Source organism: Falco peregrinus, chromosome 7 (genome assembly GCF_023634155.1).
Source record: "Falco peregrinus isolate bFalPer1 chromosome 7, bFalPer1.pri, whole genome shotgun sequence".
NCBI classification, from domain to species: Eukaryota; Metazoa; Chordata; class Aves; order Falconiformes; family Falconidae; genus Falco; species Falco peregrinus.
This window is the reverse complement of record NC_073727.1, coordinates 86985815-87004973: the sequence shown is the minus strand read 5'-3', so window position 1 is coordinate 87004973 and position 19159 is coordinate 86985815. Positions and strand designations below refer to the sequence as shown.

Here is a 19159-nt window from a genome sequence, read left to right as displayed (position 1 = left end):
TAACTCTCTTTTGGCCTAACCTGTATTTGTGTGGTCCCCTTTCATTCTCTGCTTCCCTCTAGGTTTCACAGACTTTAATTGGCCAAGGACAGGTTAACTAGCTCCACTGCTCAGCCTGTGTTGGCCAAGGGAACAAGAATAGGTTATAGTTACTGGCTCCTGATATAAATATACAATCCTCTGCCCTGGAAGGACTGAGTGCAGTCAGCAATTAAAGGCAGCTGACTGCTCCCTTATGAGTATAAAATGCTTCACAGCCTCCCCTGAACCATCCCAAGGACACCTTTGGGAGGGATCACAATGTGCAACTGGGAAACGCTCACCTTTGCTGTCAGCGATAAATGATGTTCCCCCCACAGTGCTGACATCACACCCCACTGACCCCAGAAACAAATCAGATTTAGTACTTGTCGTGCAAACTTGTGAGCGTGTTCTTCCCAGGCTCGACTGACCTGTTCAATGAGCCATCACAGCTGAAAAGAGATTTCTGACACAATTCCAGAAAGTGTATCCACAGATCACTTCCAGCTGTAGGATGCAGAACCTGCCCAGTTTGGGAGGATTTCAGCTTTACCTGTGCTTTTCATATTGGTATTTAATTGTTTCAGTACAGGAAAAACACCTTTAAGATTGCCAGTGTGTATATAGGTGATTTACCTTTCTCTCTCTCTCAAAGTATCACTAGATAATCTTGGAGATTGATAGTGGAATACAATGTCTTTGATCATCACATTATCCTTTTGAATGCATCTCTGCCTCCCTAAATTTATTTGTTTGTTTCAGTTTAGCTGATAGTACAAACCCCTCCTCATGATAATCCCACTACTCAGAGTACTGACGTTTTTGCTAACAGCTTCAGCAGGGAGATCATTACCAGAACAGCAGAAAGATTTCATTTCAATCCTCACATCAGGAAGACACTCACAGCAGCAAGGAGAGAATGTATAGGTGCCTGTAGCGCATGAATTCCCCGTCTCCTGAATGCTGGGGGTGAGACCTTTTAATGAACATCACTCCAGTGTTACAAAATCATATCCACCAGTACACCTCTGCAACAAAAAGATGCTGCAGTCCTGTTTAATTGAATGGTTAATAGGGTACTGAGATCCTCAGTGTCACCAAAGCAGTACAGAAAGTCCCTGGACCCTGCAGGATCACCGATATACACTAAACATTTTTGATCATGTATATTAAAACCATGTTAATTTGTATTAGTAGGTGATACTAGCAGAATTTGCACTCCTATGGTAATTTGTATTAATAAATTCTAAAACGCTTTATGAGCATTAGTTCTTATAACACCCTTTGAGGTGAATAATATGCTCAAGAACATTACTTGCATTTTAGAAAAAAAAACCTTGAAGGCACAGGAAAGTTACTGGTTCCTCCAAGGTTAATAGAAAAGTTACATCAAAGCCAGGAAATAACGCCAGATAACTGACTCGATCTCTAGGTATAAGCATTAGGTAACTATTTCCAGGTAAAAGATTCAGGTTAGTTTTTCCTCACCTTTCTCTTGCCTTCTGAATGCAAACATGTTTGGAGCGACATGGAAATAGCTGTGCATTTATTCAGAGAAACTTTCTGGGCCCAAAACGCAGCACAAGGGACAACAGAGAAGCGGTGCTGTAGCCTGTGCTGCTGGACCAATCTCACCCACACCCTCAATGTGATGGACACAGTTTGGACACCCTAGTAACATGAAAAAGATGGAAGACAAGAAAAACCCCTTGTGTCCCTCACCAGCACTGCACACATCATACTCTGCTCTTCTGGCAGGGATGTGCACGGTAGAGTACAAACCACAAAAAAACCCAAAGAAATACAGATTACCCACACTTAGTAATTTTATCTGTAAAAAGCAACACAAGTTTCAATCTCACCTCCCTAAGTATCTGTGTTCCAGCGACTCGTGCTACTGAAGCAAGCTGAACTCCCTGAGCCCAGCCTCCCTGCTCCCAACACACCCTTGACATTCCCATCACATCTCAAAGCAGCACCTCAGCCCAGGGGTGCTTCCCACTCCTTCCCTCCCACGCACAGGGCAGGGCGAGCCGGACAGCTGGGATCTTTCTCCATGAGCTCTTCAGGCACTGGGGTGGTTTGTTTCTCTGCCAGCCCATGCCTGTGCAGCGGTGGTTTCCAGATGAACTGTACTACCACTCGTGTGTCCCCATCCTTACGCTTAAGCTGGCTGCCTGTACTTTGGATGGAGTCATGTACGATACACTGACACCTCTGCGCCTCTTAAAAACATCTGTGGTCAGACCTTGCTTGGTTTTCTTACCCCTTAAATTGAAAAAAGCAGTAACATCATTGTTACTGAGAGATTCCCATAATCACTGCAAAAATCTCAGTGGAAACATTTTCCTGACACCCTGACATTTCTGAGCAAATTCACAGAAACTGTAGATGTTTGTTACATCTTAGCCACACCACTAGAAACACACTAACACCTCAACTGACTCGCAACAGCGCAACGTTTAGTGCTGCCAGGGAAAAGTCTGGTTAACAGGTACCTACCTATGCAAGGCAAATGCTGGAAATTGTACTCCCTGGCTCGATTTTTCTCCCTCTCTCTCACTGCCTTCTCATTACTGCAGTACATTCCCCCTGGAGATCACGAGCCTCCTCAGCCTGCCACACCGGAGTGACAGACTGCGATGGCATCACTGTTACCGTGTAGTTTGCCTTCTTGCCTCTTCCACCACTTGGATCGTGCATAAAAGCATAGCACGGAGTTGATTCAGCTATCAGTCTTTTACGGATGTCTCCCACGTTGCCCAAGTCTGCAGCAGCTGTTGGTGCCCCTTCCCGGAGGCAGTCACACCCGAAGCCTGGCTCCTGCTCTGGGCTGTTTCACAGACAGGCGCTCGCACAACAGGTCACGTTCCCGTGCCAGCTGCTTTACACCTCCTCAGCTGGGATTATTTGCAACTCAGAAAAGCGTGTCCGATTGGGATAGGATGCCCACACAACTGTAAACCCAACTTTGTTTTTTTCCTGAGCTGGTAGGAAAAGGCGATGGGTGACCGGCGGGAGCAGGAAGGGGAACAACCTTCTCATTCCCCTCCCACCAAAGGACCCTTCCCCAGCGCAGGGGCTCAGGGGCAGTGGCATCGCTCCCCACCAGCTCTAAGTCTCTACACACCTCAGGCACACAGACCACCTTTCCTGGAACATGTCTGCACCCGCAGCAGGAGGAGGAAGGTACCAGATGCCCAAGGACTACAATTAAAAGCTCGACCGCCCCTTTTACACCCAGATGGTGCAAAATGATCCCGACAACATGATTACAGGCGCTGCATCGCATCCCTGCTGCCAGCACCTGCTGCCCAGAATTAAATCCCTCATTATCATCCCCCAAATCTGGGACTTCTCCCGAAGCACAGAGCACGGGAACATTCACACCTTCTGCCTTTAAAACAAAAACAAAGGATTTTGCTTTAACGTATTTTTAAATAAGAAATACCCATCTCTGTGTTTCTTTGTTTAAGATCAGATTACTTACCTGGGGCAGGCTGGGAAAGCAACACCTACTTCCCGAGCCTGTCCAGGGAAGCTGGCCAGGTGTGATGCCCAAAGGTTCAGTTGCTCTGCCACGGGGCAATTCCTCCTGAAGATAACCTGTTCACCCCCGAGGATAACCTGCTCACCCCACCAGCAGAGCGTGGAGAAGGACAGCTTGACCACGGATCAGTATTCCCGACTGGCAGCAGCGAGGCACCGTCCCCAGGCGCCGAGGTCCAGCCGCATCCCCCCAGCCGATGCCTGCGGCTCCGTGCGTCACGCTGCCCTATGGATGCTCCAGGAGATGTTTGGCTGGGATGGCACAGCACGGTGCGGGTGGGCAGCCGGCTTCTCAGGGTCGTAACGCTCGCAGCTCCTGCCTCGCTGCCGTGCAACTGGCAGAGCAGGCGAAAAACACTCGATGCACCTTCCCCCTCCCCAGCTCCCTCCCCTCCAAACTGCTGGCAGGCTGCTTCAGCGGCCGTATTGCCTACACGTCAGTAATAAAGTACAGGAATGATGATTTCTGCAAGCCAAAGGAAAGTCCAGGACATATCAAACATCACAGACACTGAAAGGCTAGGCGATTGCCTCTCCTAATTTCACAGAAAGGATTAAAAAAGCCCAGCTGCTTCTGTGAGGGAAGACAAAAAAGCTGAAAACTATGAAAGATTTAAGAGCCATGAGCTAACGAACATTATAAAGTCCCCTGCACTAAGTGGAAAAGATGCAATGCCAGAGGACAGGTCACTCTCAGTACAATCACAAAGTTAAATTAGTAACCTCATAAAAGAATGCTTACATACCTAACAAAGTTCTGGTGTGTACCAAGGTACTTGGGGGTGGGGGTGGGGGTGGGGGGGGTGGGGGTGGCAGTATGAAAAGAAAGAGAAACCCTGCAAGGGACCCCAAATTCTCTTTCCTAGTTTACCACCAGAAATTATGCTGAACAGTCCAGGAAAAACTTTCAGCACCTGGTAACTTCATTTTATGCAACATAAAGAATGAAATAAAATTATTCTAAATTATTTTAGAATAGCCCCAGTGTTAAGATATGGACTCAGACCATTTTCTTATAGGAGGGTACAGAATAGCTACTATGTCATAATAATAAAAGTATTTCTAAGAAAACTTCCTATGTCTAAATACTGCCCATCTCTTCTTTGCTCAGCTCTCAGAGCAAAATGGGGTTGTTTTGCTTATTAGTACGTAACAGCATACTAAAATCTATAAAATTCTCTTTTCTTGTCCAGCCTCTTTGCAAAGGAGTTTGTCATATCTAAAATGTGGCATAAACACAGAGATTGTACTCACTTTAGAATAGCAGCACTTTTCAACAGAGTCAATTATTGCACTATGAAGTGAGTTTTCTGGAACTCATTTTATCATTTACTGAAGGATGCAGATATATCTACCATTTCTCTAAACTGACTTTAAGAGAGTTTTTCCAAGACCTGCAGCACTGCTTTCCTTTAAGTGATTTTTTTTCTTCAATTCCGTCATGGATCCAGTATAAACTACTCAGGAAAAATGTATGTATTTTGCTAAAGGGAGGGAGGACTCTGCCTCTCCCCCCTTCCTGCCCCAAAAGAGAGTAAAAAAACAGTCAAAGGCATCATTATTAAAACCACAACTGCAGCAGCTGCATCTGGAAAAACAGCAAAACCCCACCAAGTCAAGAACAATATGCTTTTGATTCATACTGTTCTTTACAAGAACATCAATACTACTTTTTGAGTTAGATTTTATACCAATCAACATCTTAAACTGGACACCTACATAAAAGTCTGGTAGCTTATGTGTGGGTCTCTGTTTTTTTTACTGTTGTTTCCATTGCATATCTTATCACACCAAGTAAAATTATTCAGTTTTCATATGGGCAGTTGTGCAATTCATCACCCTAAGTATCAGCACAGTCTGGAACATCTTAAAACTTTTTTTTTTGCGCTCCCTTTTTCCCCCTTCCCTTGTTGTTATTAATTACTTCAACAATGACTATTTAGCAGCCTCCCAGGGAGCATCTGCATGACAGCTGCTCATCATGCTTCCCACCGCAACCAGATCAGACTGATTGATGTCACTGCTCCACTGCAGCTGGTGGCTGCCAGCAGCCAGACCAACAGCCAACCCCACACGGCAACAAACATGGGGAGACAGCGACCACAGCTTCCCCAATTGCTTTGTCAAGTACGTCTTCGTTGCCCAGCCTCCACCGTCAGCTTCACTGAATGTAAATATTCAGCTGCCTGGCAGCTCTTGGGCGATGCCTTGTTACCACCAAAACCAACCTCCAAAGCTGCACCTGCCAAGCAGAATGCTTTTGGAGAGAGATACGGACACACGGAGACCAACGATGAAGATCAGAGCCAGCTTCAAGTCATCGGTTAGACATCACTAATCTCCTTGTATGAAGACAACTGTTTTTCTTCCCCTCCTACTTATCTCTTTGCCATGTAGCCCTGACCCCCCCCTTATCAAATAAGCAGGTTATATACTCACCACTTCCCATGTAACATGATTTGGTTTTTTTTATTTGGCTTATCTCATTGAAGTTTCCCAACTCTCCCCACCCTCTCTTTCAACACCTGCATGCACATGTCAAAACCATTCAGTGCAAGGAGCTCAGACCTCAGCAAGCCCTCATCAGTTGAGCACTATTTACATGACAAAACAGTATCTATTGTTTGATAGGGAACAGTGCTTGTGTGCAAACACAAACGCATGAGATACCTCACACTCATTTGCATAAAACCAGTTAGGAGGTCTTTCCAGCTCACTGCTACTTAACAGAAGTGCTGAGCCCAACCTTGGGAACTAAGCAGGCACATGGCTGCACTCGTGGGAGAGTAGGGTTTTAGGTTACACTCACACACAGTGGGGCTTCTGGATGGGAGAACTGTCCCTCACCATCATCTTCTGTGCAGAAGCCACCTGCCAATCAATTAAAACACCACATAGATCCTATGCAAGCTGACTGCAGCACCTCACTGGGAGCAGGTGCCAAAATCCTCTCCATAACAAACTCTTTCTCCTCCTCTGATGCTTTACCTCCTTTCTTAATTCCAAGGTACATCTTCTGCTGCCAGAAAAAGCTTTCCAACCTCCCTGCTCCACCTCCATACAAGAAAGATGGTTTTAGAGACATTGCTTTTCAAATTACTTATAGCACGGGCAGTATCTGCCATTCAGTTTGGGGACCTCACTGCCCCCATGTCAGTGTGGTGGTGCAGAGGTCTCTTCCCCACATTTGATCAGAACCCTCCTCCCTACTAGCACAAGCAATGCCAGACTCTCCCAGCCAGGACATTATTGCAACTCAGGTAAACTCTGCAAAAGGCATGCTGCAGAATTTAAAGAAAAAAATCTGTCCCTACCTTTATAGGTATTTTTCAAGGCCAGAAAAACCCACTACTATAATCTAATGCCAGCCAGCACCAAGCCACAAACTTCTATTTGAGATAGATCCTATGTTTTATAAACACAAGTAAAAATGTGCAGCCAGGCAGTGACCAGAAAATGCTCTGACTGACAGAGCAGGGAAGAAGAAAACACACATTTACCAGCTTCAAAGCATTTTCCAGCTGGCAAAAGAACATTGGAGATGTTCTTCCTCTTCAAGAAAAGCATGACTTGTGAGCTGCCAGCAGTGATGACACAGTATCTCCTGTACTGTCACAGCTGACGTCTTGGGAGAGCACTGGGAGATGCAGTGAGGTCACTGGACTGGTGCCCCCCCAGTTCAGCATTGAATCACAAAGACATCGCGAGTACCCGAGAGGTTACAGTATTAACACAACAGTCCTCAGTATTGCTAGGCATCTGGCATAAGTGCACGAGTCTGGCAAGCAGTGTGTCAATTAAAAGCTTAATGAGGCTCAAGCTGCAAGTCAGTGGATGAAACCCTGGGGATGGAGCGGCCAGGGTGGGAGAGACACATATGCAGAGAAACGTGGGTGGAAATGCTGAGTATGTCCACTGTAACCCATAGAGCAGCGTGTACCCTGGTTATGGTGCACACTGCTACTGTCCAGACAAGGTAATTTTTTCCTGTTGCTTCCTACCACAAGGTACTGCAACACAAAAAGGAAGCACAAATACTCAGGGACTCAGCATACCCTGGAAAACAGGCAAGCAAGAGAAAACAAGTGCAGTGGGGAAGCGAATGTGGAGGTCACATTCCACTGCATGGGGCATGGCACCACCCCAGCAGCCAGCACAGCCGGGACAGTAATTCTCACTTCCTAAACGCGTGCACTGATCCCCCAGTGCTGCTGTCAAGAAGCTGGCTGTAACACCTAAGAAAAAACATTATTGATGGGCTAAAACTAGCTGCACCTGATTCACACAGGGAACCGCTTTAGGGAAGGTCCCAGACCTGCTGAGCCTACCAGAGAGTTCTCTCTGGCCTCAGCAGACTTCAGAAGAGCCCTGAAAATGGTCTCCAAATGCTGGGATGCAACTTAAAAGCATCTCTGAGGAAATCCTAGTAAGAAGAGAGCCCATCGTTCAGAGACCACAAAGCCTGCTGAAAAGGTGTGCGTTTAGGAACTTTATCCTATCTGTGAGAAAGGTAGCAAAGAATCTCTGATGTTGTGCACGAAGCCTCTATGCTGCACACTTCTCATGTAATTTCTCACTGTTACAGGTTACACAGCAGCAGGTGAAGGGGACAAAGCTTTCTCTTCACACCACAGGCTCAATTCTGCACCATTAGATCAGCTACCAAAGCTGCTGTTTCATGGCTGTGCAGGATCCTACCCGACACCCACTGAAGGTCTCTAACTCTAGCGCAAAGATGTTCAGAAATGACAAAAAAAATTTGCAATGCATATTAAAGGATACATTTGTTCACAGTCTCAGCAAACAGACTGGACTTCCACATCATTTCTTACACGTGGAGGCATATAATGATAAAGAAACGAGGACAATAAACTGACATTTCAATACTGTCAGTGCTGTACCCCAGACAATTACTACACTTGCTTCTTTCCCCCACTATATAAGCCATTTTATCAAAATGATCCCTCATCTTTTTCTGATATATTAACAAATATGATGAAGCATGGAAAATCACTGCCCATGGATGGGGATTCCTGTCCCCCTCCCTTCTTTCATTTCCTCCATTGCTTTCTATTTCAGGTAAAACACACTGAAGGCTTTTTTACCCCTTTCCTCTAGATCACTTCCTAGCTCTCTACTTGTTCATCCTCTGCTGTACTTCTTTTGATGCTTGGTACTCAAAACCAGAGTACTTCCAGAGGACTCCAGATGTGAGCAGCCCTAAAGCTGACCTGGCTGCAAGGGGACAAATACTGAGCAGAAGATACCTGCTGAAATACCAACAGAGAAAATGCCTGCTGGACTGTGAGCCTGGGAACTGCCAGCCTGGGAACCTGCAGCATCCTTGAGAAACCAGCCAGCATCTTCGAAGTGCAGCTGGGTGCCTAGAAACCGGAGGCATACTGAGATGCCATCAGTAGATGCAAAACCAAAGGACTGTAACAGCAACTTATCATCTGAAAAGGTGAAAAATAGTCTGGAAAATGGGGGAAACATCCTGAGAGAGTAAGGACCAGTAACTGCCACTGGCTGTTCTAACCGTAAGAACAGGAAAACAGTCTGGAAAATAAAAAAAGTTGGTCTGAGAGAACAGAAATCATCATCCTCATCTACTGGCTCTGCCAGGTAAAAACCCAGAAATTAACAGCACCTATTAGCTCCTTGAAGGGGTGGTATCCTACACCCTCTTACATCTCTGTGCTATAGAAAGGACTTAATTTTTACCCAAAATTGAGGTTTTCCCTTTCAGAATTTCCTGTGCTGCACATGTTTTCCTTTGCCTAAACAGGCTGAGCTCCCTACATGAGCCTACTACAAGATCTTTTAGGCAAGCTCTTGGATCCTCGCCAGGGATGTCTGGCTGACTCCCAACTCCATGACAAGGATCATCTTTGAAGTGGGACTCTGCCTGTTGCTTTATTAGTCTACCCCAGCCCACTTCTGGGGTCAGTTCGGTTTGTCCTCCCACTTCTGGGATGCTTTGGCCCCCTTCTGGGACTGGTTTGATGCACTTGGTATCAGTAATATGATGAACATGCATATATATGCATATATACGTAAGGAATCTATCATATCTGCTGTTATATATCAGTAAGTCGACTAGGGATAAGTTTGTAGTAACCTGCAATATTATATATGTGCTTGTTGCTGTTATTATTGATTACTGCTATTATTGATTGCTGCTAATAACTTGTAATAGCTTGAGATATTGATATATATATATTCGCTGTGTTGATCACAGGTGAACTTTGTGTTATTTTTTAGTGGTGAATTTTGTGTTATTTTTGGTAAGCTTAATAAAGCAGAGAAGTTCAGAGGATGAAGCCTCCATGTCCTTGTGTATTACAGAATGCCAGTCATGATCTCCTCACTCCTGCAGGCCAGGTAACCCTTCAGGTTGTGACAACTCCCCAGTTAATAATTCTCTCTGACTTCTTCCACAGCTCAATTTCTGCATCCCAGAGCCCCAGAGCCAGTCTTGCCTTTCATTGCAAGTGCATCAGATCAAATTCACTTCCCATCCCACTCCAAACCTTAGACTGTTTCTGCAGCCTAATCAGTCGTGCCCTGCCCTGTAGGAAGCCGGGATCCATTCCTACAGACAGGCAAGTATAGTGCTTGGCAGTCACCTCTGCAGAGTTCAATCCTCTTGATTTTGGTCTCAGTGGAGCCAAATCCCCATGGATTTGCTCTCCTTCTGAAGTTCCTGCATCTCCTCCCCACTCCATCCTCCTGCAGAGTTTACGGGCCCTTTCTGTCCCACCACCCCATTTGTGGTGGTTAAACGCTGTTTCTATTTTTCAGAAACTAGGGGCACCAAGAAAAGCACATTTAAGTGAGCGTGAGGAGCCCAACAGGCCTATTTTAATGCCCATTTATGTGTAGTTACACAAACAGGAGGGACAGAAGCAGTAATAGCTTTCAAAGCCAAAACCCACAAACATTTCAAGCAGCAACAGAGAGTATCTACTTGGAAACCCTTTTTTATTGTGTTAAATGAGTGTTACAACCTATTTTATAACATGCTGCAGTCCTCTCAGGACTAAAGTAATTACTTTCATTAGTAGTACCCCACAACTGCTTAATCAATCCAAAGTATCTAGATAAGTCAAATCCTTGTGAAAAAGAAGTCTGGGTGATAAAAATAACTTTTTAAAAAACTAATTAAAAAATGCGTTTTGGAAAGGGTTATATGCATCACAACAGTTTCCCCGCCTCCCCGTCCTGCTTTAGTGTATGGTGCTATTAACCCTAAGACCTTTTAATGCTGATGGCATGGCTGATCTTGTTTCCATGTCAGCTTGCAAGGGAAATAGGAGACAGTTGTGCAGGGATTTTCCCAATGGAAAATCTCTGGCAAGACCAGAAGTTGCACTGGTGGGAGCACATTAGTAAGGGAGGCTTTGCAGGGAAAAAGACCCTCCTTAGACACTGCCAGTTAATATTTCTTCCCCAGTAACTCACACGCAGGCTTTGGATCAGAGGTCTCCATTATGGAAGCTGAGGACAGTCCTCAAGGGATGCTTTCTTACAAGTTACAAAGGTGCATCTTCCATAGGTAAAACATGTATTGACTGGCTTCCACAACCCCTTTTAACCTGCACCTTCCCAGCTCACTGCTTCCCATCCACCTCCATAGTTCGCAAGGCACCAGAGTGTAACTAGGTAGTCTGCTCCCCATACTGCAGTAACCCCCTGAGGCGCAAGGCTTCCAGTCCGGGTCCCTGCGCACATACTGCTCACTGTCAGGTACCACCCTCTCCTGAACTACCACCTGAAGCAAGCTCTCTAACTTACCAGAGAAAATCTCCCTCTGTCAATGAAGGAGGCCGAGGTACTTTGTGTATTTTCACCTCGCAGTGGGTGCCTCCTGATGTTCAGAGGCAATCTCCTGTGTTTCATGTTGTGCCCCCTGCCTCTGGTCCTTCCCCTGGGCACCACTGAAAAGAGCCTGGCTCCATCCTCTTTGCACCCTCCCTTCAGGTATTTCTGTACATTGATGAGATCCTCCTGAGCTTTGTCTTATCCAAGCTAACCAGTCCCAACTATCTCAGCCTTTGCTCATAAGAGAGATGTTCCAGTTCCTGCGAGGCTCTTTGCTGGAAAATTTATTAAGCTACAGTCACCTAAAGCCACTGAAATGAACCATGTGTTTAAAATTGCACACATGCTCATTGGGTGAAGGTTTACAGCACAAGAAGAGGAAATTACTTCTTCATCCAGAAAACAGGAAAGTCTATAAAACAGCAGGGTATGCACTAGCGACAGAATAATCTGCACAGCAAACATTAATTCTTTACACTTGCCATCTAAATGGTTTCTCTTGAAATGAGATTAGGAAAGCTAGAGGTTTTCACCAGTGGGACTCAACTAGCAGGACAGCATCCCTAGTGCAAGCATGCTCCTGCAGTACACCACCCTGGAGCACACTCATGCTTTTTCTCAGCACTACTGGCGTTTTTGTCTACTGTCTCCTTGGTAGCTTCTTCATTCATGCACAGAGCTCCAAAACAATATCCAGACCATGCCTACCACCCACGTGGCCAGTTTGTGTTCAGCCCTGTCTGCTGCCCATTTGGATCACTCTCATATGTTCCTTTCCCTGCCTCTTCTACACAGGAAGGTTTTTCCAAATAAATGTAAGCGACAACCAGGTTCACTCCAACTTCAGTGAAATTTGAAAAAAAATTCACAAAGGATTAAAAGCCAGAAACATTGGGATTCCTCTGTCATCCACCAGGAAAAAAAAAGAGCTGTATTTTTATAAATTCTTATTGTAGAGGTTGTATGGCATGGACTACACTTCCAGACACAAGCTCTCATGCAAGTTTTACCATAGAGCTATGATTCACGGTAACAATTAAAAAATTATCCTTTCCATTGTATCACATGATGTTCCTCCCAAAACAGTAATTGATGACTAAAGCCAAATCTCAGATTCATGAGAGTAAAAGGAAAAAAAAAAAAAAATCAAACACGAAAACAATTGCAAGGAAGTGTTTGGCACCACCTCTGCTGTGTCTGCACTGATCACAGATGACTGAATGCAAATTTTCAGGACTCTCCAAACTCAGAGGCTCTCCGGACAGCACTGTGACACCAGATGTAAAGAAAAAGATTCACTGGGCAGTGCAGACATCTGCCACTGACTTACTCAGCTAGACTCCCTTTATGGTCAACAAAGGACATGAATCATGTCATCCTAAAGCACATTTCAACTGTCAGATGAATGACAGTCTAAAATTACTTACCTCATTAAGCATCATCTCAGATACTGCACTATAAATACCCAAAGTTAGATTAAATGAATCCTATCCACAGTATCTGTGAGAAACACTAAGCTTTCTGCAGTTTGCTAGAGGACTTTTATCTGCCTGACTTCACCATGACATCTCCTGTCAATGGTAAATCACTGTGATTTATTAAGAATTAAAACACTCAGACTGGAACAGAAATGAAAAAAACAACTGGTGCAGAAAGTATCAGCAAATCTCAGTAATGACTTGTCTTCTGCATGGACTTTAGAAATCATGCCATGCTCTTTGGTTTTATTTTCTAAGCCCTAAGCTGCTTCTGGCGATGATCCCACAGGCCTGGCTCATCCTCCAGCATCAAGACTGCCTTATTTCCCAGAAACAATGAAACGGATTAGCACAAAGAAAGCCCCTCCTTGTGCAGAGGAGGGAGATTTCCACGGGAACAGTCTCTGACTTTCTTTTGAAAAACACCATCATCATCACAAACCTTATTCCAGCAGGTGCAGCTGAAAACAGCTGGCTTTCACTCAAGGTTCACGAAACAGCATTGCTGTACCACGCCTAAAAAGTTACTAACTGATACTATATATACCTTAGACAAATATCCCAGCTGGTCAAACGTTCCAGGAAAGGAAACTCCTCAGACTACTCTGAGGGAAATCAGTCACTGAATCACAAGCATTTTCTCCCAGCTAGGTCTGGGCAGAGCACAGGTGATGCGTCTCAAAGGATGGGCTCTGCAGACCTCTTCCAGCTGTGGGAAGGCAGGAGCGGTACCTGGGTTCAAACACCAGGGCAAGGCCTGGACACCGGAGCCACCTCCCTCCAGCCTCCCCAGCTGCTGCCCCATACTCTGCAGCATCCCACCGAGTATGCGATCCTTTGGGTCTACAAGTTCATGTCTTAAAAGTCTAGAGCTACAGCCTACAAAACACCTAAGAAAGCACTTTGCAGTGGGTTTCTTTGGAACACAATCATTCAGAATTCAAAAGTAAAGGGCAATTGAAAACCACTGAGAAAACATCCTTAAGATGTTCTGTGTCTCTCTCTGCCATTGGAAACTGTTGCTGTCCACCTGTGTCCTGGAGAAGGCAGATCAGGACACTATCCTCTTCATTCCTGCACAACTTCCCTGCTTGAGCAGGTGAACATGGCCCACGAAACAGGACAACTCCTTTCCTGATACAGCTGTCCAGGTATTTTCCCATGCAGCCTTCATATCAGTCCCAAGGAGCTGATCCCTCCCAGGTGATCTTTTCCCTGACAGAGCAGCTCTCCTTCCAGGGAGCCAGCCTCTTGCTTAGGGAAATCCCATTTCAATAAGACGCTTGACACTCTTCTTCACTAGCCTTGAGCCACCAGTCCTTAGAAATGCAGTTCAGCAGGGGTGTAACACGGACAGCAGAGGAGACTAGGAACTACATACTCCAAAGAACACAGCAGTGCGACATAAATATCATAACCCAGCACCACGGGAAAAACTCTGAGCTCTTCTCAATCCCTATTTACTCAGGAACTTCAATGCATTTCCAAATGCATTTCTGCATGGCATTATTTTTATACATTTAAGACCCAAAAAAATTTTAAAAGTTAGATTTGCTTTTTACTCACTCTTAAGGATCTATTGTTCAGTTTTTTCTGATGAACATTTTACAGCTGTGTCTTGCAGAGCAACCTCTGGGTAAGGACAGCAGAGATGCCAGCTTCAGTCTTTTCCAGTGCTGACAGCAACAGAGAGTATCTGTACCACACACAGTATGGTAGGCTGCTCCTGCATGAGGAGAAACACATCGTAAATGGATTGTCAAAGCAGACCAAGGAATACAGAACTTTAACACCAGTGCTTTCCGCAGCGTTCAGCTGCCTGAATACACCTGGGCAAACCCAGCTATCTCCTCCTGAGGTTTTCATACACCTGCTTGCCACTACAAACAAAACAAGTTCAAATCATGGCTTTCCAGTTTGGCTCCCACTAACTGATCTCTGAAAATGCAAAGCAGTGGCAGCTCCACAATTATACAAAAGGCAGAGACCTTCATATCTTCCCAGAAATCATGCAATAAATCAATAAAATCAGGAAAAGGACTTGTTCTACTTCTCTCTCTCTAGTGCCTTCCCCGTCACATCTCGCTGTCACCTCAGCCCAGGTATCCCATTTCAGCCATGGCACCTAGGTGATGAGAGTAAGCTGATTTTTCTCTGGCAATAGGAACTTACTAGATGTATTCACTAAGGTTTCCGTTCTCAGCTTGTGACCCCTCTCTTGTTCTTCTCTTTACACAAATACTCCTACCAGCTCCTCTTTCTTGCTGCTTTTCGAGGTTTATTTGTTGCCGTATCTGTCATTACATCCTTTCTGAAGCCAGCGTATCCCCTCAAAACTCCAGAAAGACTACTATGTTAGCAGTATTCATGAGCAGATGAGATGAGTTACAGGCCTACACTGCCAAAACAAGCAGGTCTCTACTATTCCCGGGTCATAAATTCAACCCTTGTGGTACACACAGGTGGAGGGGCCAGGGGATCACGGTGGTTTCCTTTCCAAAGGTGGAATGGCAGGTTGGTACATCTGTAGAGAAGCAAGTTGCAGAAGCTTCCCCAGGGCACACAGGCAGAGCGAGCAGCTGCCACTTTAACAAGGAGGAAATGGACTTCTACTCTCCTCCTCAGATCCCTGAGGCAGAAGCAAACGATCTGCCAGAGACTGGGCTGCTGGTAAACCACAGCAAGCCATAAAGTAAACGATGTGCTATCACCTCTAAACAGCAATGACCACGCTCGGGAAAAAGGTGACTCCCTTAAGACCACTGACACACTACAGAAACAGTTTAGCTACAAGAAGCTTCCCCTGCCCCACGGCTTACACTCAGCAAAGATAGGGAGTATTTCATATGAACATGGCTAGCAAATGGGGGGAGTACTCTAGCATAGCATTACTCCATGCTTGCCTGCTTCTTGCATGCTTCATTAGGTATCTGCTTCAGGCAAGTGCTGGGAGATGGACTTGTGGTCCAGCCACACTTCTTCACTCTCATGTACAGGTGACAGAAAGGCTGCAAAAGACCATATAAGCATGTGCTTCACTAAACTCACATACATCTTATTAAAAGTTAGTATCTATACAGGGTGGTCTTCCACCCGCCCCTTTTTTTTTTTTTTTTCTTTTGAAAGAGTGATGCCTTTTCATTAAACAAAACTGGAGTAACGGTCATCTCCTCCCCTTACAGTCAGAGAGGAGCCCAAACATGCTGACATTGCACTGGGAGTGCCTGGCTCCACAGGCTGGAAATGAACCCTCTGGCCTCAGTGCAATGTCACGGCTTGTTCAACGGTGTTCACAAACGATGCAAGTTTCTTGGCCTGCTTGAACTCTTGAGAGCTGCAGACAGAAAACTGCTAAGAATAAATAATCTCTCTTGATCTCTGAAGCAGAAATCATCGCTGAAATGCCAGTTCAGTGACCAATTAGAAAATGCTGCAGGAAGACCTTACCGTCCCTCTTTCCTACTAATTAACATCTCCACATAACTCAGCTGCTTTTCCTATCCTTTCTTCTAATGCATGCAGATCAGCAGATGTGCTTATGTACAAAAAAATCTGATAATACAGAAGGGCACTGGAAATCTAACTGCTAGTTATGTCTGACTGGACCTTTCGGTACTGTTTTGCTGACTGTTGTCAATGACAATGTCACTGTCTTGCAAACACACCTTTCTGTTTCATTTTTATTAGGAATATAATTTGAAATAAAAAGAACCAAATAAATAAACTGCATCTAAACTACAGGTAGGCTATTAATAGCCATGTTCGAGATGTCATGCAAAAAGACGCAGCCTAAAGTTAATTGCAGAAATGGAAATCAGAGAGAGATCTCCAGAGCTCATCTAATGCCTTGTTACAGTTTGGACAAACTTATACACTACTTAGGAAGAAATGGTGTACCCTGAAAACAGGTTCCCAAACATGCCACAGAGGGTATACAAGGAACAAAGGTTATGTGCTCTTACAACTGCATTAGGGAACTGGAAAAATAGTGGGTTCCTTTTTTAAAAAAACACAGACCAAAACATTAGTGCTGTAAACCTAATTAAGCCTAATTCAATTTAATTTTGATTAGCTGTATCATTCTGTTCACCTCACCAGGTTCAGCAGGAATACAGCTGGTGTGATTTCACTTGAGTATCTTATCTCTTGCCTATACTCCTTGAAAACTATATACTAACAGAAGTAAATTTACCTCTACAGAAATCTGTAGATTTCTGGCAATTAATGTCTAGAATGCAGACTGCAATTTATGAAATTACCACAACATGCTGATAATTTACACATTATTTGTTAAAGACTACTTACAATCTGAAACTTGGTTCAAAGAAAAGGGTCTGGAAGGTGAAATCAATGATCCCTGCTCTAAATTTGAAAGAAAAACCAAGAGGCAGCAACTGGACAGGCAGGTATATGATGTAGGAGGGATTCAGCAACAATGCTGTCAACAATTTAAGAGCCCAGGCATGCTAGCAGCACCTTGGTTACCATTATTTTTTTTTTCAGGCATCACAGTAAAACAAGGAGGAGGCACTGAGTGAGGCTTCCAAGGCAGCACCACGGATGTTCTTGCGTAGTTCTCCCTGGGCATAAGTGTTTGTGTCAAAATGGGCCAAGGAGGGAACAGAAGGTGACATTCTGAATCAGCCAGGGAAGCAGCTGAGCTTTTAACACTGAATGAAAGATGAAAAGTCACCACAGGCTCCCCCCAGCAAAAAATGGCAACCACCTCAAGCTCACCATGGTAGAGAAAAGGATGGTCATGAGGAGGAAGGTGCTTTGGTCAAACCTCTAAGATTAAGGAAACAACCTCTGCAGAGGTATGCCAGAACAGCAGGGTAAAATCTTCACACATCACTGAGGCATGTTATAGGAACAGATGCACAAATTATGAGACATAAATTCTGGACAGATTTATCAGTACAGGAGTATACAAAAGAGATGGATGCAGAAGAATTCGGCAAGTTTTAGGCACAGAGTGGTCACAATCACCTAGAGGAATCCTGAATTAAAGATCTTCTTATTAGGAATCTGAGTGTCAAGAAGGATGACTGTATTGTCCAAATGATCAAAAATACAGAATTGCTGGTGACAGTTTGGAAAAGGGGAAAAAACCTGGAGGTTATGGGATAGAAAAATGTCAGCTGGCATCTCCATGCCCACAAGACTATGCTGAAAAGACAGACAGGTTTTTCTGGCCCATACAGAAGGTAAGCTGGGTGCACAGCAACCAAGAGAAGTCTTCAGCATGAACACAGAAGTTGAGCTGGTGTTTATCTGAAGGTGATCTCATCCACAAGGCACAGAAACCAAAGACAAAATGACCAAGGGCATAACCACAGAGAAGAATTACCAAAAAGCAGGATGGGAAAGAATCCTCCAAGCATATTGCTGACATGGCAGAAGAACCTGAAGAGGACGTGACCAGAGAACAAAAGCATAGGCAAGATTTAAAAAACAACACTGGGGACTGCAGACAGCTGACAGCTCAAGTGAGGCTGAGGAGGCAGTGCACATTATAAAGTTTGATGAGGAAGAGGTTAGTAAAGATGCTGCCCAGAACTAAATGTACGAAGCTGGACTGGAAAAGGTGCATTGGAGAAAGACACTCCACCAACAGCTACTGATAGCATGTTGAGGACTGAGAGGGAGGAGAGAGTTGCAGAGGGTACCTAGAAGGTCTGGCCTTTTTTTCAAGCTGGAAGAGATTCAAATGAGCTTATGTTGCTAGCAAAACCAGAGGAACATGAGGTGAGGGTGGATACTAAGAGAAGAGATGGAAAAGCAGTGTAATTATTCAGGTGGTGCATGACCAGCAGGGCTAGTGGGGGGCTTCGCAAAAGAGGGCAGGCAAAGAACTGCCTTTGCCGGAGAACAGAGGGCTTGTAAGAAGGGAGAAGAGAGCATAAGCAGTAAAAAAGCTTCTCTTGCCAGTCTTCTCTTCAAAGCAATTGCTGAGTTCCCACCCAGAGAATTGGAGGGAGAAAAAAAGGAAGCCCGGCAGGGACAAGCCCAAGCTGGCAAAAACCTCACTGGGGCTGTGGAGAGGGACTGCTGTTAAGCTGAAGGGACCGCAGGGCTACCAGCCTAGCAGAACCATGGGAAACCAGCCCGGCACTGAGCGCCCCACCAGCACAGAGCCAGCCCAGAAGCACCTCACAGGGGGGATGTCAGAGCAGATTCTTGTATTATTCCAACGAGATGGAAGATGCATCAGAAGAAAATACGTACCTTTAAATATCCTTAAATGAATGCTGGAATTACACTTGGTATGCAATAAAGGAGCAAAT

General features: G+C 44.9%; 1 protein-coding gene across 3 annotated transcripts in view; it reads right to left on the bottom strand.

Annotated features, from left to right (window-relative positions):
* Positions 1-19159, bottom strand: part of ANKRD6 (ankyrin repeat domain 6) — a 102679-nt gene that overhangs the window by 36059 nt on the left and 47461 nt on the right. The window contains exon 3 of one of the 3 annotated variants that reach the window (XM_055810742.1): positions 14439-14598. The gene's annotated coding sequence lies outside the window, so the exon portion shown is untranslated. Of the gene's footprint in view, positions 1-2523; positions 2846-3511; positions 3885-14438; positions 14599-19159 lie in introns of those variants that run through there. The other 2 variants (XM_055810743.1, XM_055810744.1) reach the window with 2 other exon arrangements.